This window comes from Callithrix jacchus, chromosome 7, assembly GCF_049354715.1.
Source record: "Callithrix jacchus isolate 240 chromosome 7, calJac240_pri, whole genome shotgun sequence".
Classification (NCBI taxonomy): Eukaryota; Metazoa; Chordata; class Mammalia; order Primates; family Cebidae; genus Callithrix; species Callithrix jacchus.
In genome coordinates this window covers 131,671,646-131,695,263 of record NC_133508.1, presented here as the reverse complement: position 1 = coordinate 131,695,263, position 23,618 = coordinate 131,671,646, and the positions used below count along the sequence as shown (strand labels likewise).

The following is a 23,618-nucleotide window of genomic DNA, read 5'->3' as shown; positions in this document are numbered from 1 at the left end:
TGAAAGATTCTGGAACTGAGGGATATTAAACTCAATTAAATTTACCTGCTGCAGCAATTGCTCAGTTGGCGGTGTGTCCAAGTTAAGATGCTACTGTGCAGCACCAGTGCCTCTGATGGTTTAGTGGCTTCTCTGAAAGTGGATAACCAGAGTAAGCTTTTATTTTAGCATACTCTATTTTTTTAAAATGTGGTTTGTGTTTAATCCTCTGGAAGTCCTCTGTGTCAGCATGGCTTTTCTTTTCTGCTGTGTGGGACTTTATACAAGACATCTCTTGCCAGATTTTGGAATTTTCTGGCAAGGAAGAGAAGCAATTTGAGTAATCTGGCCACAGACAAATACATTTCACTTCAACAAAGCTTTTCAAATGTCATTGAAGATGTGTGAGAAACCAGATAGAAAGCTATAGAAAATGCTCTTTGAAAAAGTATTCTGTCATTGACTGCTTAGTAAAGCTCTTGCCATCCAATCTCCTGAATGGCATAGATAACTTCACGCCATCTCTTTGCTGAGAGGTTTGTTAGACCATAGGGACAGGGCTTGGGAGATGGACAGCTGTCTCAGTACAGACTATGTGGGGCCTCCCTTATAGCCTGGACAGTAAGTATCAGGGCTGGGAGAAAAATGCACATGATTTGGTTTGCTTGTCTTTTTCTTTTTCTTTCTTTTTTTTTTTTTTGAGATGGAATCTTGGTCTGTTGCCCAGGCTGGAGTGCAATGGCACGATCTCGGCTCACTGCAACCTCTACCTCCTAGGTCAAGTGATTCTCCTGCCTCAGCCTCCTGAGTAGCTACAGGGACTGACTACAGGCACATATTACCACACCAGGCTAATTTTTGTATTTTTAGAAGAGATGGGGTTTAACCATGTTGGCCAGGATAATCTCTATCTCCTGACCTCGTGAACCACCCATCTTGGCCTCCCAAAGAGCTGGGATTACAGGTGTGAGCCTGCTGCACCTGGCCACTTGTCCTTTTTAAAATAATTCTCATGTGCCTGTTTGAAAAGTTGATATAGGCTTATGTAGTCTCTCCCTGAGGAGTATATTTTGGAGTTACTCCTGATTGCTTTTAAATTCCTATGTGAAATTTGGACAATTAATAGTTATTGAAAGACAAGCATATGCTTACTTTAAAGGGACCAGCAAAGTTCTTGATCATCTGACAACTTTGATGTTTCAACAGCATTTGGCTTACGAATAGAGGCTACTCAGAAATGATTGATTTAGTGGGACTTGAGGTGGGGATTCAAGTGGTGAATGGAGAAGGAGTTGAGTGGAAGTCCTGCAAGGCCAACACAAGAGATGCAGAATGAGCTGTCTAGAAGGAGAAGGCTGTTCTGTTTTTTTGTTTTGTTTTGTTTTATTTTGTTTTTTTTAAAGCATTAATATCAAGAAAACACAAGAAAAAAGAACTAATGGAGGTGCGCTAGCTTGGGTGAAGGAATTGACTCACCTAGAAGATACTGGTCAGGCTGGGAAAAAGCTTTGGACACAGTTCACTGCTAATATCCAGAACCATGTGGAAAGCCAGTCCTAGACTTTATGGGCACTGGGCACTAACTGATTGTGCAATTGGAGCTTGGTCCAAGACTTTCATGAGCAGGGTCCAGTCACCAGGTTTCATGGGGCTGTGGAAATAAATTCTGTCCAGCGACCAAGTGGATTAGGTCCCAGGAGACAGACACTGATTCTTGGGAAATCACACATGGAAGTTTTCTGTCTACCCCGTTCTTCTTCCCACCTGCATAGTGGTGTCCCATTTCCTGTCCAGTCTCCCTAAACAGCATTTATGTTCTGAACTAGTTCAGCTCCATAGAGAAGCTTTTGTTAAGCACTCATTAGCTTGTAAGGTACTTTTTTCACCTATGAAATTCTCTTAAGCCTTTTGACATTGTCAAGTGCCACAATGATTGATTTGAACAACTGTGACTTTCAGCTGCCTGAAGACTTGTAATGCCATCCCTGTGGATTTTAGATTCAAACTCAGGCATCTTTTAGTCAATAGGAGGAAACATTAGAAAGGGATATAGGGTCCTTTCTCCCTGCCTTTGGGATCTGTAAGCTAAAACCTGTTTTTCCAACTAACCTGTCAATCTTCTAGTCAATCTTGATTCTAGTTCCTTTAAACAGATCAATTTCCTAGAGAGGCAGAATACCAGGGGTGCCTGGTTTAGGAATCAGAAAGCCTGGGTTCAGTATTATCCCTACCACCCATGACTATCCATGGCCCTTCAGCAAATCTTTCAGTAGTTCCTCTTAAGTAAAAAAGAAGAGGTTGGATCAAGATGCACAAAGATTTCAATAGCCCAAAAAGAAGAGCTGAAACTAACAAGATTAGATTTAAAACAGTTGGTTGCAGAGACAGATGCTGGGAAAGAGCTAACATTGCTATTCCTATAGAAAAGGCTCTGTTACCCTGAGCTGAATGTGAAACAAGAGTGAGCCATGGCTGCTGGTATAGTTCACCATCACTGGCAGCATTGATACAAGCTAGGAGGTTATAGGCCTGCTTTACTATGCCCTAGTCTGGCCATGGCATCTCCTGCCCCCAGTCTCACATTTTCCTCCAATCCTCTAACTTGTAGTCAGAGTGATTTTTCTTAAAATCCAAATTTGTTTATGTCACTCTCCTGCTTAAAAGCCTTCAATGGCTCTCCATTGCCCTCAGCATAGAATCTTATACAATGTCTCTCATGCTTTGGCCCCTGCTTACCTGTCCATACTATCTCTTGTACTCTACTGATCCATAATCCTCACCTTTGATGAGGCTAGAGCAAATCATATCCCACTTCTTCCTGGCAGCCCCTGGCATGAAGGGAGTTATTATGCCTCTCATAATGTAAGTGGAAGGCTAGGCATTTCAAAGGGAACAAGTGACAAACCCAAGTACATTCAGAGGAGAGTGATAAGGATGATGAGGGCTCTGGGAATAAGGCTGAATTACAAATAACTGAAGAAGCTAGGACAGGGAAGCCTAGAAAAAAGAGCATTGTGAGAGGCATAATAACTCACTTTCCTTCCAAGTGCTGCCAGGAGGAAGTGGGATATGACTTGCCCTGGCCTCACCAGGGACACAAATAGTGTCTCTGGTAGGAAGGAGATGGACATGGTGCAATCTAAGAAACAGGTTTGGAAAATGCTATGATGTGCTATATTTGGGTACATTTGGTAGAGGAAGGGTGTACCAAGGAGAAGGGATGGCTTCCTGGTGACCCAAGGAGCAGTCTGGCCCTGAAAGACCTCTGTGCCATCTCAGGAATGTGATTGGAAGGATTCTTGTGTTGGATGAGGTGTTCATGTAGATAAAATATTAAAGATGCTGCAGAACATGGATTTTAAGATCTGCAGGTCCCTGACAGCTCTAAAAATCTGTGATTCTCTCATCTAGAGAGAATCACACACAACACCACACAATTTAGAAAACTAAACAGACATGCTAACTTATGGCTTATTTGCCTTAGCAGCTTTAGAGTGTTTCACCTATTCCAAATCTGGCCTTGATGCCTGATTTACTTCATTGTTCCACTGGGAAAGGAAAAAGGGACATAGAGACATTATATAACTTGTTGCTAATTTTTGCAGATAATGAAAAGAGGCAGAATCTTAATAGGAAACAGAACTCTTTCAGTTCCTAGGCACTAAAGCAGATGCTTTTCTGGATCCCTGATGACTTCATATGCCAAGTTGCCCTATTAAGTGTCGTGTCTCTTACCATTTTGCCTGAATTCCATATGTAAAGTTCAAGAAACAACTCTGACAGGGTGGCTGTGGAGATGGGCTCTGGAATCAGATTGCCTGTGTGACCTTAGAAAAAGTCACTTAATTTTGCTGTTTCTCATGTTTCAGCTTCTCTCAGTTTCCTCATTAACCTTGGGTTAATTCCATTATTATATCCATTTTATTGATAGAGAAATGGAAAGATGAGGATAAGGATAAAATGAAAACATAGTACATGGCTATAGTAAATGGTTAATAAACATTAGTATTATTAGTACTGGATGAGAACTGGACTTGAGAATGAAGATAATTGATTTATCATTCCTGTGTGAAAGGCATAGTGCAGTGGTCTTTAGACTATTTTCTGTGTAGCCTCAGAAGTTCCTCAGAGCTTCCACTGAGAGCCTGGACTGGGTTTAATGGGTGAGAGATGACGCCACTGGCATAGATGAACTAAATGGGGTGGGGAGTGTGCACCAAAATGGTGCTCCTATGCTGCTGTCTGTGGTCCTGAAATACAATTTGTTAGTAGGACCTAGTTAATTCTCTAGAAAGCCCCATGTCTTTCCTGCCTCCCCAATAACTCCTTGCCTATGGCTTAGTCCTCCCACCAACTACTAGTTAGATAAATTGCTAATAACCTATTGAAACATTAGTTTCCTTATATTTTAATGTAGGCATTTTCTACCCAGCCCCTCTGTATGTTAATGGGGATGCTCCCAGGCTATATACCATCCTATATATATAAACTCGTTTCTCAATTCCTACCTGAGGGGCACAGTCAGAAAGGGGCAACATAGTGGCAACAAAAAAAGTTTGCCTCTGAGCTCCCTCCTTGTAGAGTTACTGGAGCCCCAAGCCCACTGAAGGCATAGCCCAGTTTCTACCTGCAGAGTCCAAGGGGGCCCACACAGATTTTTAGCAACCATTTAAGTTTTTCCAAAGCCAGGATCAGAACAGAGGGACTCTCTGCACTGTCTCCTGGTGGACTACGTGAGCTGTCATTGCCTCTGCCATTACTGTTGCTGTACCTTTCTGGTAGTCCTTATGGTGGGGACGGGGCAGGGCACTCCTGCAGCAGGATCACAGGCTCTTCTGTTATATGCATTGAAGTATTCTTTTGCTGTTTCAATTTAAAATCATCTCAAGCAAGGACTTGGGATTGATTTCCAGTGGAGGCTGGGCCAAGGGACTGTTGAGCACCTTCTGTCCCCCACTATCTTGCTCAAAAGCCTTTCCCGTTTCTGTCTCATAAGCCCAGACAGTGCAATCCATCACTATTCTGGATAAAGTCCAGCCTCCACTGGGCCCTCCCCAGGGAAGACAAAGGGGGCACGCTGCTTTTGTCCTCTTTCTTGGTGTCAGGGTTTTATCTGACATCCTGCAGCACAGCTACATTCCCAACACCCTCATCAAATAACTCTCCTGGTGGCCCACAAGTGGGTCTTCTAAGGGCATCCTGTCAGCTGGGGTCCCTCTGGGATCCCCAATCCAAGATATGAAAGTTCTGTACCAGAGGAGTTTTCTACATTGATAGAGTGTTATTATGAGGAAAGAGTTGGAAAAAATTTCCTTTTCATAGATTCATAAAGCAGAAAACACTCTTGGTGTTGATTTGGCCCATCTTTCTTTCTCCAAGTGGAGTTAAACTCAAACAATAATGCTTTATACTTAGAAAGAGAGGAAAACACCTTCTAGAGATTAAAATGCAAAAACGCTCCCTTATAAGTTGGAGGATTTTTTTTTCTCCTAATGGCCACACTAATTCTCTGGTGGTGCAATTTGAGTCCTTTGCCTATTGTTCTGTCCTCAAGGGGAATCAGAGAGAGGATCATAGCCTTTTTAAGTATTTCCATCACATTGCATTTCTCTCTGGCTGAGTTCTTCTCCACCCACCTCCTTCACACACACACATTCCTACCCACATATTTAGTCCTAAACTGTAATCACCTATGTCCGACTTGGCTCTTGGAAGTGAAGAGGGAGCCCTGTGTTTGCAATACCATGAGCATATTTTCCCCAAGAGCTGCTTATGCAGCAATCCAGAAATTCCTACTGCTCTGCCTTTTAATTAGTTAAGGGAGTTGCACCCTAACGGTGTGGGTATACTTGCCAGCTATGCTTTTCGGGAAGTTATACTGCTGCTCCTTCTGTCTCCTCCCTCAGGGTTGGGAAATTACAGAGCCTGCTCTTTTTACCCAACAGACCCCCTGCTCTTTTTACCTGACAGCTCCAGGGCCTTTTCTGGGCCGTGCTCAAAGGCCCTTGGGGATAAAGGTGGCAACACTCAGATCTCAGGTCTTGAAGCCTGCTATCCTTGAGCAGGGTGGCAGAGATGACCTTTGAACCAAAAGGGATTGTTTTAATCTGTCACTGATCAGTCCCCTCCAGTGACCTACTGCAGAATCAGTGCTTGCTGGGGACCAGAAGAGGGATTTTATGGCTTGAGAGGTACCTGCATCTCTCCCAGGCAGGTCCCTGTTTGTTCTACAGGCTGCCAGATACCTTATCTCCATGAAATGAGAGGCCTCTAGCATCCCCTCCAGCCTCACTTCCTGTGATATCTCTACTTCCCCACAGGGGCCCTGGGCTGGCTACATGACTGAAATTAAATCTCTCATTGCTGCTGACTTTTTAATTAAACTTTCTTCCCCTTCATATTTTGTTTGTGCATTCTCCCTCTGGGTGATCACATTGCACTTCCGGCTCTGGTTTTAACTTCTCCTGGTTACCAAGGTTCAGCGCATCCCCCTCCTTAAATGTGTGGGCGATGGTGTTTTTCCTGGCATCTTCCCACAGACACTTTTCCAGCTCAGCTGAGTGGCCAGTGCCTGTCTGATTTGCCCAAATGGGTTTCTACCCCACACTTTGAACTCAAACCCATCAGGGCACAATTTACTTTCTTCACTTATCTCACCCTTGGGCATGGGCATGGATTCCACTGTTTGTTTCTTCCTATTTGTATACCTGCTTTTCATTGGGCTGTTGTATACACACACACACACACACACACACACACACACACACACACATTTCACTCAGTCTTTAGGGCAGAGTTTCTGCCAGCCTTCCTCCTTGGCACTTGGCTTCTCCAGCACACCATCTCTCTGCAAATGGGGTCATTCATTGTTGCTCTGGCCACTGACTGTAATCTGACAGCCCTGCAAATAGACACTTGCTCACCATGTAGTCCCAGCACATCACATTGATTTTCACTGAGTGTAACTTGGCAAAGCCTGAAGACAGGCACCAGCCCTGCCACGTCCCTGTCTTTTTCAAGGCCTAGACTAAGACAGCACAAACCAAGAGGCTCAGAACTCTTTGATAAATGATGTTTTTCAAAACTAGAAGTATGTGCTTCTGTAACCCCTATCTGGTTTCAGAAAATCTGCCTAATTGAAATGTTGTCTTGGATGTTATATTATTTTTCAAAATAACAATGTAAATAAAACTGTTTTTTTCCATTTAACCCATGTCCTGTTTGCCTCGAGAATACTCTTGTCTCTAATCCTAATATAATGTCATATATATTTCTGTTACGTTAGGATTAGAGATGTTATGTTTAGAAATAACTCCAAGGACAGTTTTTATATATTATTTTAATACTGAAAATCAGATTTCCTTCAGCCTCAAGGAATGCATTTATGTAAAATTAAATGAGCACAGGCAGTGAGCCGCAATTTTATTTTCTAAACGGGAAATGGTTAATTTTCAAAAGGCATAGATATTCATATAGTTTGAAACCCAAAAAGTATAAACTCTTTTTTTTTTTTTTTGAGACAGGATCTCACTCTGTCGCACAGGCTGGAGTGCAGTGGTGTGATCATGGCTCACTGCAGCCTCGACCTCCCAGGCTCAAGTGGTCCTCCCACCTGTCTCCCAAGTAGCTGAAACTACAGGCACATGACACCACACCTGGCTAATTTTTGTATTTTTTGTAAAGATAGGATTTCAACATGTTGTCCAGACTGGTCTGGAACTCCTGGCCTCCCAAAGTGCTAGGATTACAGGCATGAGCCACCCTACCCAGCCAAAAAGTAGAAATATTCTTAGAAAGCAAAAATGCTTTCTCCCAGTCTTGTTTCCTTCTGCTCAGTTCCTGCCCTGCCTCCGTAACTACCATTCTTGGTTTCCTGTGTTTAAGATGGATCTTGACAGTCTTGTAGCAGATTCAAAAATCAGTCAACTACTTCAAAAACAATGACATGCTGGCTACTTAAATAGAAAAGGAGGCCTTTTTTCGCTCTGTCACACATTTGCCACTTAGGATTGAATTACCTGCCCTGCTCCCCACCCTTAGAGCTATATAAATTCTGTCCTAAGCTTTTTCTGTTTCTGACAGTCTCTACAACATAGTCTTTGTTGTACTATAAATTTTTATCTCAGCCATCTTTGTCTAAGTTTCTTTGTTTCAATGTCTTGAGGCTTAAAGCAGATTTCATTACTTGGAAGCTTAGTGAATTGGCCCCAGTTAATCAGATAAGCACTAAATAAATTCCCTGGAAACCTCCAACAGATAGACTTTAAAAGATCCAGCACAATTGGTTTATCCTGACAAGATTACAGCTGATCTGGTGAAGATGGAGGAGACTCTGGTTATCTGAATAACTTGAAGTGGACTCCAAGAAACAGGAAGGCATTGGGAGTGTGGGCAGGCAGCCATGCTCAGGCTCAGGCTGGATGTGTGCTGTGGCCCCCAGTCAGTGAACCAGGCAACAAGAGCCCAGCATTCAGTGAACCAGGCAACAAGCATTCAGTAAACCAGGCAACAAGAGCCCAGCATTCCTGCAGTCAGACAGAAAATTCATCTGGGAAGAGGGACCTTCAGAGAGCTCTGGCTGCCCACTATCTGGACGCTCTTGCCTCTCAGTCTGGAGGAAGGACCCTGGATAGCTCAGTCATGGTCAGCACCACCTCCGAGACTGCACAGCACAGTCCTCCAACACTCTACCCCAAACACATGCACACTTAATGTCACCTAATGCATTTATGACACGTCTTCACTGCTCTACGAAGAGCTTTTAATTCACTGGCTCAAGTGGCTCTAGATGATTCAGGAGAGGTCACCAATGTGATTTCCTCTGAAGAAACTTTCTCTACGGGGTCATTTTATAAACTTATTATCCCACACATCTCTGTGAACTGGCACTGCATTTAACAATGTTGCTGGCCCGGCGAGGTGGCTCATGCCTGTAATCCTAACACTTTGGGAGGCCGAGGCAGTCAGATCATGAAGTCAAGAGTTCAAGACCAGCCTAACCAACATAGTAAAACCCTGTATCTACTAAACATACAAAAATTAGCCAGGTGTGGTGGTGCACACTTGTAATCCCAGCTACTCAGGAGTCTGAGGTGGGAGAATCACTCGAACCTGGGAGACAGAGGCTGCAGTGAGTGGAGATTGTGCCACTGCACTCCAGCCTGGGCAACAGAGCTAGACTCCAGCTCAAAAAAAAAAAAAGATGTTGGTCAAACTCATGGAAGCAGAGTAGTATGGTGGTTGCCAGGGATTGGCAGAAGGGGAAAGGGGAGGTGATGGTCAAAGGGTACAAAGTTTCTCTTACACAAGACAAATATGTTCTGGAGATCTACTATACAGCATAGTACCTATAGCTTAGAATACTATATTGTATACTTAAAATTTTCTAAGAAGGTAGACCTTATGTTAAGTGTTCTTACCACACACACAAAAATAATGATAATAATAATAAAGGGAGTGGGAGGAAAGTTTGAGAGGTAATGAATAGCCTTGGTGGATGGTGGTGATGATTTCGTAGGTGATATCTACAGATTCATCAGGTTGTATACATTAACTTTATCCAGATTTCTACCTGTCAATCATATCTCAATAGAGTGGTTTAAAGAAAAGAGATGCTAACTGGTGATCCTAGAGATGGCCCCAGGTCCCACAAGATTTAGAATAACCAAGGCCAGCTCACCCCTGTAATCCCAGCACTTTAGGAGGCCAAGGCAGGCGGATCATGAGGTCAAGAGTTTGAGACCATTCTGGCTAACATGGTGAAACCCCGTCTCTACTAAAAAATACAAAAATTAGCTAGGTGTGGTGGTATGCACCTGTAGTCCCAGCTGCTCAGGAGGCTGAGGCAGGAGAATTGCTTGAACCCAGGAAGCAGATTGCAGTGAGCCAAGATTGCGCCACTGCACTTCAACCTAGCACTAGAGTGAGATTCCGTCTCATTTAAAAAAAAAAAAAAAAATCAGTACCAGGGAAATGTGCTGTGGTCTCAGTAGGTAGTTTTAATATTAACACTGGATTGTGAGGCTGTGAAAACTGATCATTCCTATGTGGTGAATGTTTTCTTTGGTAATACCCATATTAAATATTTATTAAGAAAATGTTACTCCCAAGCCACACCTACTAGGAATGGTTATTGTCCACAGCACTGGGGACGCACAAAGGAGAGCAAGTACTTGCTTTGGGTAAACCACTTGATCTTCAATTAGGAGTTGGGAGGAAAATACAGCGTCCTGGCTATGATTTGTACCCATCTTTAGCCACCTCCCCTAGGAGTAGCCCCCAGGATGTCCACTGCAGTTCATCCTGGCCTTGGGGATATCCTCTGGCCTCTGAGCAGGGACAGCTCAATCCTTAAGGCTACCTGGCATAAGAACAAATTCCCACTTAAACAGGAGATGCAAACACACATGTGTGCTGCATGGGGGTGGACACCTTCCCCCAAGACTGTGTATGTGGCCTGGGGTAGACTGGGCAAGAGGACACCTCTGGACCCAGACTCCTACTTAGGAGGCAGAAGTGCTCAATCAGGGGTATAGATAGCACCCAAAGGAGGCTGGAGACCAAAACTGAAGAGAGGAAGCATTCCAACCAGGTCCCCCACACTGAAGAACCCAGGTAAGTGTGAAAGCCCAGGTGAGAGGCAAGGATTCTGGACACCCTGGGCACTGAGGAGAGGAGCAGGAGGGGCAGGCCCAGTGTTGTGGGGACCCAGGTCTCCTGGTAGCGATGTGGGGATGGGCCAGAGCAGAGGCATGCAGGTGGAAGGCTGTGGTAGCAATTCAGGAAGAGAATGGTGAAGACTGCAGCAGAGATGGGACCATGGGAGGCAGGAGATTGAGGCCACAGATGTCACAAGGGTAGACTCTGTAGGGCTTGGTACCTGGGCTGGGGTGGGAGAGGGGAAGGAGGTCTCAGATCATGCCCATGTTTCTGGCTTCTCTGATGCAATGAATGGTGGTGTCAGTCAGAGATTGAGACATGGAGGAATTGTTGGGTCTGTGGAGAAAGAAGATCAAGGAGTCCCGAGAGCAGCTGACTGGGAGGAACCTACGGACATCCATATTCCAGAAATATCATCACAAGAAGGAATGAAAAGAGATGGGCCCCCAAAAGTGTGGGTGGATTGAGAAGCACAGACACACAGACACAGGCAGTGGGGTGGGGTGCTTCTGGTGAAGGAGGGAAGGGGCTGTGATGAGTCAAGTCTGCTGTGGCAAGCAGGAGAGAGGGACCTGTCTGGAAATGACAGCAGCCTTCAGTCCTGCCTTAAGACTGTCAGTGGTGGACAAAGAAATGACTGCAGGCTTTCAACAGCACTTTCCAGATCTACATGTGATGAGTTGAATGGGTGCGTGAGGTCCAAGGTACTCCATCCTTGATGAGTGGAGTCATGGAGGGTGACAGAGCTGGATCGCATCAGTGGTGTGCTAGAGCCAGCTCCTGCAGGCTCAGCTCACGGACTGTTTGTGCACCTCTCTTCCTAACTCTGCATTCAGTGACGTCTATTCATAACTTGAAATCAGCCATGGTGGGGGCATTTACACTATGGAAATTGGCAAATGCTGCAAGTCAGGCCTTTATTTTCCAGAAAACCAATGTTAAACATTTACTGGCATATCATTGGGGTGGAAGGGAGAACAAAGCTGCCTGTGGTCAAGTGAAAATTGCTAAGTCCAGAGAGAGAGGTGGGCAGGAGCCAGAAAATGAGCTAAGAAGACTAGAGAACAACTAAAAAGCAATATAATTACAGTGCATTGCTTGAGAGTGTGAAATTTAAAGCCTGGAGGCTTGAGTTCAAATTCTGGCTCTGCCACTAGTTGAGAGACCTTGGGCAGGTTACTTAATCTCTCTTGGCCTCAGTTTTCTCCTTTATGAAATGGGAGAAATAATGCTTGCTTCTTGAGGTTACTGTGAGGTTTCAACACATTTTGCATGTAAGCACTTAGAACAGAGCCTAGCATGCAGTAAGCACTCAAAAATAAGTGTTAGCAGGCTGAGTGCAGTGGCTTATGCCTGTAATCCCAGCACCTTGGGAGGCCAAGGCAGGAGGATCACGTGAGGCAAGTAGTTCAAGACCAGCCTGGGCAACATAGTGAGATCCCTACTCTACAAAACATTTAAAAATTAGCCATGTATGGTGATGTGCACCTGTAATCCTAGCTACTCTGAATGCTGAGGTGGGAGGATTGCCTGAGTCTGGGAGTTTGAGATTACAATGAACCCTGCAGTGTAGAGAAGAGATTGAAAGGGGCAAGAGAGAAGGCAGGAAGAACGAGCAAGGAGCAGTCATTAGACAAGACATGGGGGAGCCTGAGCTAAGGTGGAGAGAAGAGAGGAGATTTGAGGGACCTTGAGGTGGAATTGAGGGGACTGGGAGATTAACTGACTATGGTTCAGGAGGGAGAGAGAGAGTGTGTCTGAGTGAGGTGACTAGAAGAGGCTTTGGGAAAGAGGTTGGGCTCAGGCTGGGGTTTGAAGGGCCATCTTTGCAGAGAGGAGGGAGGAGGAAGCAATTTTGAAGAGCACAAGAGTTTTTCAGAGAGTATTGGGGTTGGGGATGGGGTATCTGGTAGTGCCTGACAATAATTGGGTTCAGGAGTGAAGGGTATCATTTCAGCAGAGGAGCATGAGTTCATAGCACAGTCAGGTCTGTCTGTGGCCTGGCCTGCTTTTGCCTGGCTCTGGGTCTCAGCCAGGTATGGCCATCAGTGCATGTCCTCCTGCTGCCCATGCCAACTTGTCTGTATCCACTGCTGCTGACACTGGTTGTACAAGAGCTCTCAGCAGCATGGTTCTGAGTTCTGACCCAATCCTATGGTCAGCATGGTGGAGAGCCTTGATTGGCAGTTTTGTCTGCCATGTATGTGGATGGTGCATGGAGCAGAGCTGAGGACAGTGACTCTTCAGGGGGTCTGTTAGCATGAGTTGATGTGCAGGGAGGCTTTCATTTCTTAGCAAAGGAGGTGGAAACCTCTCTTGTTTGTTAACTGTGCATCATGAAAGTGAGAGAAGGAACATGGAGGAGTAAGATGTGTCTGTCCTCAGCCTGGTCCCTGGTGCTTCTGTTCTCGACCCCTGTGGAGAGACAGTTTGGAGGAAAAAGTTTAAAGAGCTATTTTCATGAGGGTCTTTGTGACACTTAGAGCACATATTCTGCTGCCGTGGGACCCTCGTGACAAGGTGTGGCACAGAGTCAGTGAGAAGACCATGATCCCCACTCTTGCAGGAAGTCAGCACCCTGGGCCCAGTTGCTGGTGCTCTTATGATAAACCCTGACAGCCTGGACAGCAGTATAGTACCCTTAAGTGGCTTCTTCAGTGAGGGAATCAATGAGAGAAAACCGGAAGGAGACAGGAATAGCAGGGAGGATGCTACTGATGTAATCAATGGACTGGCCCATGGGCATGTAGGCAAGTGGGGTAAGAACATGATCTTCATGTTATTGAATTTCTTTTGAATTAAACAGGATCCACAGGAAGGTGGCCTGGGGATGTTCAGATTACCCATCAAAGTGAAACGTTAGAAGACCACATTCATGCTAGGTTGGCTGGCTTGAGCTTGGGGTTTGCCATGGCTGCCCCAGCTGGGATGGCTGAGGGCACACAGTAACTGCAGGGCTGGGTGCTCTCAAGATAGGTAGTTCATCTGTCTCCAGGGCTGTCTGGGTTACCACCTGCACCTACTCTCATGGTGAAAACAGAGAAAATATCTCAGCCAAAGACCAGCCTGTGGTTTCAGCATGTCCAGGGTGGCCCTTGCCTGAGCTGGAGTGTTCTTTGGTGATAGGATGTCACCTACTGAGGTGTTAGGCATTAATATGTGGGGAAGGGCTGGGTGAATTGGGGAATTAGGGTTGGAACTTCAGCCTCAGGAGGCAAGGCCTCCTCTCTGAGCAGGTCTACACTGGTTGCGTTCACTGGTTCCAGTTTTGTAAAGACTAAACTGGTTCAGGACATTGGGGTCAGCAGAAATTGGAAGAAACTGCTATGGAGATTGAGTGTTCTAGGGAGTAGAGGCTCCACACGCCCTGTTATCTCGGCCTTGTGTCTCTACAGGGGGAAGACTCCTGCCACCAGCTCTGTCCCAGCAGCATTCTACTCCACATGTCTAAAATCATCTCCTTGACCCTAAATTCCTGCTTTCCATATTTGTGTTAATGGCCCCAGCATAGAACCTCAGTAGTTATCATTTCTGAGTGTCCTACATGCTGTCCCATCTCAATCCTTCCAATTAGAGTGGCTCATTTTCCCTTTTAGGTTCCACTGTCTACCATGGTCCATGTGGACCATCAGTTACATGCCTTGCTCCTCTCTGGCCTCAAAGGTGGCATGAAATGGAAATCTGGTCAATCAAAGACCTCCATTTCTTGGGCCACAGTGTAGGTCTAGGGATGAACTCCTGACCAAGGCCTGGCCAATCAGAGTCTTTCCTGGGACCTTTCTACCAGAGGTCATGAGAAAGCTCACCTGTGTTTGCTGGGAGATGAGTCTGGGGCTGCCTAGGACACTCACCTGCCCACAGAAAGAGCCTGGCCTTGAGTGGAGCTGTGCCTGCGGCAAGAAGCATCCCTACACTTCCTAGTGACATGACTAATACATTCCTTCTTTTTTTCTCTTTTTTTTTTAGCTAATTTATATCGATTTCCACCATTTGCAACTAAATCTAATGCAACCACAACAGCATCAAAATTTGATTCCTCAAATTTATCTTTATTTTATTAGTCTTCATGATGTCTCTCATATCTGTCCCTTCATTTCCATCCTCACTGGAATGAGTAAAGCACCTGCTACCATGTTTTATCATGCTTTATACATGGAAGACACCCTCCTGCTCCCATTTCTCACTGAGTCTCATCTGAAGTCAGACCTTTATCACCTTATAACTGAGACCCCACTGAAAATCATAAAAGATCAAAGTTGAATACCTTAATTCCTAGTGCAAGACTTTGTTTGATTCTAATCTTTCTGTTCAACCCTCCCTTCCCCCATATCTCTCCTAGATGACCTCTCTGAATGGTTAGCTTGAAAACTCCAAAAATGCCTTTTTTTTTCCCTGTGGACCATATTTATTCATTCATTTACTGTGGCCTTTTGTATGCCAGGTTCTTGCTGGGTCTTTGCCAAGAACACCTGCTTTTCTTAATCTGAATCCTGTTGCTGCTTTCACACCTAGTTTATGTTAGCCTTCCTCCAGAAAGCTTTCCCTCACCTACTGACCCACTCACTGGATGAGTCTAGTTCATCCCTGGACCTTTCACTGTGGCCCAAGGAATAGAGGTCTCTGATTGACCAGATTTTCATTTCATGCCACCTTTGAGGCTAGAGAGGAGCAAGGCATGTGACTTGACTAATGGTCCACGTGGACCATGGTAGACAGTGAGTCATTGGTCTGTTCCAGCCCTGGACCTCAACAGCACCTCCTGTGTGGCTTTCCGGTGCACTCATGGCAGCTCTTTGTGCTATCATTTTCTCTTTCTTATATGTACTTATCTTCTCCCTCCAAATAACACAAGGGCAGGTATGTTCCTTCTCTCCCCTGAATCATTTAGTGTGATGCTTAGACCTAGTGGGCTTTCCAGAAACACTTGTTATTTGGTTATTTAAATGTCTGATTGATGCAGTTGGCATGAAAATGAAGAAAAAGCAGGAAACTTAAGAAACAAGAATTGTTTGTGAGGCCCCAGTGGCACTCTTGGCTCCACACTCCCTAGCACCCATAGAGGCCACTTGGTGACACAAGAGGTGCCGCCCCTGGTGGCGTCCAGCCGACAGCCTTCTAGCCAAGAACTGCTCCTGCCCCTCCTGAATGACCAGCTCAGTGTGGAGCTGCAGTTACCATTGGCCAGTGTTGCTTAGGAAATTAGCCAGACACTGGAGGGTTAAAAACCTCTCTCTTTTTCGTGAAGCGTAGAGAAAGAGAGATCTTTCCTGTCTATACTATGCTTAGCTTTCGGCGCCTTCCTGTTATCATAATGGTTCTTTGTTGGTGGCAAAAGCCTTTTCAGACCCGTGAGGCAATATTTCACCCTTGGTCACGCTTTAAACATTGTTGTCAGGGGCTGGCTAAGGGTGCCGCAGGCTGTGGATTGCATCAGCCTGTGTGTATGCTTGTGAGGTTAGTTTGGGGATAATGTCCGGCTGGGGTTATACCTAATTTTGCATAATAGTGTTGGGCGAGGGGTAACAGGGTGCTAACAGTTATACACTAAATGCTCTTGGCTGGGGCATGCAGGCCCAGAACTTTCCACCATTCCCTGGCATCTGACCAACCACCTCCCTGATGGCCTGAGAAAGGTTCACAGTGCAGAGAGTTGGACTTTTCTCCTATTCTGTTTTCAAACGGCCTCTCCTCAGTGGCTACCCACTGTCCCTCCTCCCAAATGCAGTAGATAAATGAAGATAGGTGGCAATGATCCCCAGGGAGTGAACAGAGAGCAGAGAACCACATTGGACCTGATGAAGTGGTATGGTGAATGCTGATAGGCAGACATCACTCCTAGCTTTGGTCAATATCTCTCAGCTCCCAAGAACATTTCTCAGCTTTTCTCCTCATCCAGTGCCTATGAGTCTGCTATGCTTTAAAAATGACATACACTATGTGCAAAGCAGAGTAAGGTTATACTCACCTTTGGGAATCTAGTAAAAGTTTCATAGATTTAGACCATCTTAGAACTGGCTCCCAATTAGGGGTGTTTCCCAAACCAACTCTTTGTCTGCACTGGAACTGTCCTCTTAGGCTTAAACTGGTCATCAGGACTCCATCTATAAGATGACAGCCAGTTCTTCATACTAGGTCTGCCCTGCAGCTTCCAGCTGACACTTGTTCTTTTCCAGCCACTGACAGGACTCTCTGAAAACTCTTCTTTGTCCTCCCCTAGTCCTGTATCCTGATGGATCAGGCCAAGGCATTGACCTAGAGCAGTGCAGACCAGAAGCCACAGCTTTATACTCCTCTTTCTCTGATCTCTGACAGGAGCAGGTCCTGGAGAGGTGCCCAGATCTCCCTTATGAACCAAGACACTTGTCTCTTGACTTTAGGAGTGCTGCCTTCTGTTGGATTCCTCCCTGGGAATTGCCCTCAGCCAATGGGAGCTGTAGTGGTACCAAGGTCTCCTCCTTTCCCTCCATTCAGGACATCCCCAAAGGGCCAACTTGGCTTCAGAACTTCCTGTGAGATCTGCTGAGGCCTCTAGTAGAATTGTGTCAACTACTCAACCCTGTGTCAGAGCCTCCTTCTCTCACTCCCTCATGGGTGTTGTTCCCAAGAGCACATTTGCACATAAATTTCCTTCCCAAAGTCTGTTTCCCAGACAACCTGACCCATGGCACTTAGAAACAATGGGCAGGAGGCTGCCAGCACAGGGGCCAGCATGTGCATTCTGCATGAGGAAGCTGTATGGTAGGAGAAGCAATGCCTGGAGACTGTGCGTCCAAGAAGTTGGGAGGGTGATGAACGAATGCGCTGGGGAAGGAAGAGTTGACTCTGGAGGATGCCTGCCTTGCCCTCTGCAGCCCATGCAGGATTGCCTCTTCCCAAGTGGAGAAAGAGGAGAGAAAAAGAAGTACAGAGGAGTCATGATGCTCTCTGAAGGGTCAACTATTTATACAACAGTTAACCAAACACATATTGTAAAATGATCTTACTCCTTGTTGCCCAGGCAAACTTCCCTCCCAGTCATTGCTTCTCTCTATTGAAAGTTGGCCTGGGTATTGGTGCAGTGAGACTTCCCAGCAGCTGTCTCAGTGGAGTGTAATGTGAATGCAAAGTGAACATCAGAGAAAAGAGAAAATGGGGACAGCTGCTGTCTGTTCTGCTCCTCTGTGGGAGAAGAGGGGTATGGAGAAGAGAGGTCAGCAGGTAGGCCTGGCCCCACTTCTCTGATTGGGCTTCAGTCCTCAGGCCCCATGATTATGTGCCCCTTTTGGAAGACCACTCCTCACTATGACAGTAGACAGGAGTGAAGGTCTTCCTCTTTGTACCTCAACATGGATTCCAGAGGCTAAACACACTAACCTGCCCATCAGACCCAGAACAGACCCCAACCAGCAGAGACTTTCCTACTGTGGGTGCTGAACTGGATCCACAGCTAGTAAGGGGACATGCCTGCATGTCCTCCCCACCCCTTCCTGACTCCAAAGAGGCTAGTTCAGTTCAGCATCTCTGCCTCTCCCATTCCAGGCAACTCTAGAGGCCTAGAGTGTACATTTTGTAAGGCCAGGCATTACAAAATATCTCCCCATTTGGGGATAACCATTACATAGCACTTGGAATTGGAATGCCAGGGACTAGTCATCAAAGCCTTGAGACTCTCTGAGTGCTGTTGGTGCCAAAAATCATTCTAACCCTTCCCAGAAGCTGTACCTGGGCATTCTCTGGAGTGTTCCTTATGGAACAGGAACAATGGGCACAGATACACTTCTATTCCAAATGGAATATTACCTCTTAGGAACTAACCAAGGCCCCTTCAGTTTCTGTTAAGATTTTTGTTCAAATGTAATTTAAAAAAATATGTTTTATAACCATTTTATTTGGAATTTGAAAGTTAGCACATATACTGACTTGCTTTATCAGCTCTTCCCCTACCTTTAAGAGATCCCAGAGAATAGGAGAAATGAAATGCAAAATTTACAAGAATTTGTATAACATAAAGTGGTGCGGGGCTCTTCAGTTAGCCATCAGGGTGGTTCCTAGCATGAAGCACCAGCCACTCGTGTCCCATGCAAAGGAGGACTCTGGATGACTTGGGGGTGGTGGGGTGTTGATTATTAGACAAGGGAGTGGTATTACGGAGCTAGAATGGCTTGGGAAGGGATTAAGAGTGAGCACTCTAATAACAGCCTTTGGGTGACCCTGGGCCAGACATTGTTTTCTAAAAGAGGGGGAACGCAAGCCACCAAGGGCACTAACACACAAGGGGGAAAGAAAACAATTCTAGACCACTGCGAGCGATTAAAGAGGAGCTTAATTTGGTTCTTTTAGGTTATAGATCACTCTCAGATCCTGCTTATCAGTTCTGTTCATTTTGTCTGTGCTATTGGCAGTTCTCTACAATCCACTGAAATTGTCAGAGGCTCTAGACAGGAGAGCCACAAAGCCCATGAAATGGAGGACATATTCTCCCCTTGTCAGGGGGAGGTGAACTGCAGTAGGAATCTGGCTCCTGCTGTGGGAATTCCCACTCTGGCTTGAGCCCTGGAGTCAGTGTGAGTCCAGATAACCCTGTGATGGGACACCACACAAAATATTTAAATGGTACAAAAGCCCCTGTCATCAGATATTATCTGAGATAATTTTAAATGATTAAATGTTTCCTACCTTTTGCATGCACCCGCATGCACACGCACACACACAACGCACATACCTCTTCACTTTGTATCTTTTTATATACAGTCATATGTAGCTTAATGATGGGGATACATTTTGGAAAATACATTATTAGGTGATTTTATTGTTGTACAAAAATCATAAAGTGCACTTACACAAACCTAGATGGTATGCGTCTGCTGTATGGTGTAGCCTGTTGTTCCTACGCTACAAACCTTTACAGGCAACTGTAACAGAATGCTAAGTATTTGTGTGTCTAAACATGTCTGAACATAGGAAAGATGCAGTAAAACTACAATATAAAGATTTAAAATGGTACACATGTATAGAGCACTTACCATGAATAGAGCTTTCAGGACTGGAAGTTGTTCTAGGTGAGTCAGTCAGTGAGTGGTGGGCGAATGTGAAGGCCTAGGACATTACTGTGCACTACTGTAGACTTTAGTTTAGTAGCCTAAACACTGTACACTTAGGCTACACCAAATTTATTTTTAAACTTTATTTTCTTTGTTCAATAATACATTAACTTTTTAACTTTATAAATGTTTTAATGTTTTTAACTTTTTGATTTTTTCTTTTTTATTGCATTTTAGGTTTTGGGGTACATGTGCAGAGCATGCAATACAGTTGCATAGGTACACACAGGGCAGTGTGTTTTGTTTGCTTTCTCCCCTTCACCCACATTTGGTATTTCTCCCCTGGCAATCCCTCCCCACCTCCCCCTCCCTTGATTTTTTTTTTGAGATGGAGATGGAATTTCACTCTTGTTGTCCAGGCTGGAGTACAATAGAGCAATCACAGCTCACCATGACCTATGCCTCCCGGGTTCAAGCGATTCTTGTGCCTCAGCCTCCTGAGTAGCTGGGATTACAGGCCTGCGTCACCATGCCCAGCTAATTTTGTATTTTTAGTGGAGATGGCATTTCTCCACGTTGGTCAGGCTGATCTCGAACTCCTGATCTCAGGTGATTTGCCCACCTTGGCCTCCCAAAGTACTGGGATTACAGGTGTGAGCCACCACACCCGGCCTTGATTATTTCATACTGACACTTAGCTTAACACACAATCACATTACACAGATGTGCAAAAGTAATTTCTTTCTTTATATCCATGTTCAGTAGTTATTTTATATTTTTAAATTTTTTACTTAATTATTTTACTTTTTAAGTTCTTTTTTTGTTAAAAACTAAGACACAAGCACACACATTAGCCTCGGCCTAGGCAGGGTCAGGATCATCAGTATCACTGTGTTTCATCTCCACATCTTGTCCCACTGGAAGGTCTTCAGGGGCAGCACACATGGAGCTGTCTTCTCCTAGGATAACAGTGCCTTCTTCTGGAATACCTCCTAAAGCACCTGCCTGAGGCTGTTTTACAGTTACCTTTTTTTTCAGTAGGGTACACACTAAGTTAACATAAAATTACAGTATCATAAACACATAAACCAGTATCATAGTCATTGATTATCATTATCAATTATGGTATACTCTACATACCTGTATGTGCTAGACTTCTCTGTGACTGGCTATGACTTCTCTATGACAGCAGCATCACCACACACGGGAGGAATGTGCTGCGCTGCAATATTGCCACAGCTATGACATCACTAAACAACAGGAATTTTTCAGGTCTGTTATAATCTTATGGGACCACTGTCATATATGTGAATCATCATTGACTATGTTTATATATTTCTGATTCTTCATCTGTACAATGGGGACAAAAGAGAAAGTCTGGTTCAATTTCACCTCTGAGATATGTTGTGTGGGTCAAATCGCATCATGCAAGCTCTCCAGAAAGATGAAGTGCTGTAGAAATGGAAGGCATTTCCACCCGTAACCGTAATTTCATTACTTGTTATCTGATTACTCTCTATCTTGCCCTTTGTGTTCAGGGAACAATGGAGGCCCGCAATTTAGAGTTCAACTCTCAGTGATCTCTGTGTTGACAACACCAAAGCTGGAGGAATCCAGTAGGAGGTGGGCATGGTTTTCTCGGAAAGCTGACTGAGCAGTTCTGCAAGTTTGCAATTACGGGGCGGAATTTCATCCAGCCTTGAAACCTTGAGCCAAGACTCAGCATCAATAAAGCAAAAGTTTCATTTCTTTGACTGTGGGAGTGCTAGTCCCACCCTTTAGATGGCCATTCAGTTTTAAGTTCAATAAGCGTTTTGATTGAGAAACGCTTTGCTGAGGGGTGAAAAGTCCTTGGCTTTGAATGACAAATGAGCAGTTCAGTGGCCCATGTCACAGTCTGGGCACCTGCCAAAGTTGACTCCCTGGGTGGAGCATCTTAGTCACAGAGCCAGTGCCTGCTGTAGGTGTGCAGGGCTCCAGAAGGATGTGTGTGTGTGTGTGTGTGTGTGAGTGTGTGTGTCTATGTGTTTCTATGTGTGTGTGTTTGGGGAAGGGAGCAAGGTTGTGGGAGCATTTCTTATCTGCTCTTCTCTGCAAGATTTCCTGTGATTTAAGTCACAGTAAAGTACCCATAAGCCCATAATGCAAAAGAATCCCAAAACCAGCCCAGCAGCCAACCTTGGCAGCATGTAGGTGCTCTGGTCTTTAGACAGAGACAGTCAGAAATGACACTTGTGGGCTCTCAGGAAGTCACTGGGTTGGGCTGCCTATTAAAGCACCAGATGGATGTATTTACCCCTGCCAAGTCTGGAATAGTCCTAGTCATGTGTGTGTCTGTGTGTACGTGTACGCACACACACGCATGCAGTACAGGGTCTGCCTACTTAAAGCAGACAAAATTCTGCGCAATGGCTGCCTCACCAGTCAAGAAGACACAACAAAGAGAGAAAGGTTGATGTGTCTCCACTACCAAGAGATAGGCTTCTCTCAGCCAGTGAGACATCCCATCCAACAATGTGAAACTGGCCACCATACCCTTGAGATGTCAACATTGAAAGTGTAGCTGCATCTTTGTTCTTCACTGTTATGAAGTTGGCGTAACACAGCCTGAGTGGAATACATAAAACACGGGTTGGAAACACATTATCTGGATTTGAATCTCAGCTCTATCATTCACCTGCTATAGACTTTGAGCAAGACGTCGCTGAGGTTATTTCTTCACAGTAGGTAGAGATAAGACCTACTTCAAAGGTTCTTAAAGACGAGCCTACCTGAGTCAATGAATGCAAAAACATTCACATTTAAACTGTAATTTTAAAGCTTAATACAAGTAAATAGCATTCTTATCATTAAAGAGATTAACTTAGCACTGTGCATCACATGATTCATCACAGGCCATCTGTGAAATATCACATAGAGAGGTAAAGCTCACAGTGATAAAAAATATTGCCAGGGCTATAATATAACCAGTACACTGTTCTTTTCCTAAACAAACAACAAACAAATCTTGCCAGAGTCAACAGGCAATAGTTTTGACCACTTTTTCTGCTTTCTCGAAAGCCAGCCTTCCTTCAAGCGTAGTCCTTTCTCTATGAAAAACAGTGAAGGAGGCACCCTCTTTGTTACAAGATATGGAGTGTGGCCCTGTGTGGATCAGGCCAACGTCCTGCCTTCACTAGGCTCACAGACAACACTCACAAATGTCACAGAACTCAGATCACCCCCTCCAATACGTTTTCCTTCACCAAAGAAGGTGTGTCTGAACATAAGTGAGAGCAATGATACCATATGCATACCCATGAATCCACTGTTCTTATTTTGAATATACTCCTATTTCAAACCTTTGGTACATTATATTATTGATAACAAATTACATGTGACTCACCTCACAACCAGTTGACATGTGATGTCACAAGTGAAAGTCAAGATTGAGGACAAATGTCTGCAACCGTGGGTGAGGGGAGAGATTTGTTTTATGTGTCTTAGTATTTCCGATGCCCAGGTGGATACTCACTGCTGACTTGAATTGGCCCTAGACTAGGAAAGAGAATCCTCACAGCTCCCAATCCATGAGCTCTGGGGCCATTCCTAATGCAGAGGGGCTAGTTGGGTAGTCATAGCCCTTTTAGGAGCTTCACAGTCACGTGACAGGAGACCAGAAATGGACTCTACAGGAGAATTCAATGTGGAACAAGCCAGCTCCCTTCATACTCTGTGGTAGTGACAGTTTTAAGTGGAAGAGTTAGTGCCCAGCTTCTTCCATGCCTGCCTTTGAAGAGGGTGGCCTCTTGCCAGTAAGAAGTGCCCGAGGTTTGGGTTTGGTGAGGGCTGGATGAAATGAGTGTGCTAGTGGTATTGCCAGGGAATAACTGTGAAAAGCCAAAGCAAACCTTCAAGTGCACAGCAAAGAGCTACATTCTGAGCTGTATTCCTAAAGACATTCAAAAGCACATGCTTCTA

General features: G+C 44.9%; 1 protein-coding gene and 1 pseudogene across 46 annotated transcripts in view; both read left to right on the top strand.

The window, feature by feature from the left end:
• Positions 1–23,618, top strand: part of BCAR3 (BCAR3 adaptor protein, NSP family member) — a 314,925-nt gene that overhangs the window by 64,345 nt on the left and 226,962 nt on the right. The gene's annotated exons all lie outside the window — the stretch shown is intronic.
• On the top strand, positions 88–22,614 carry LOC144577124 (uncharacterized; annotated as a pseudogene).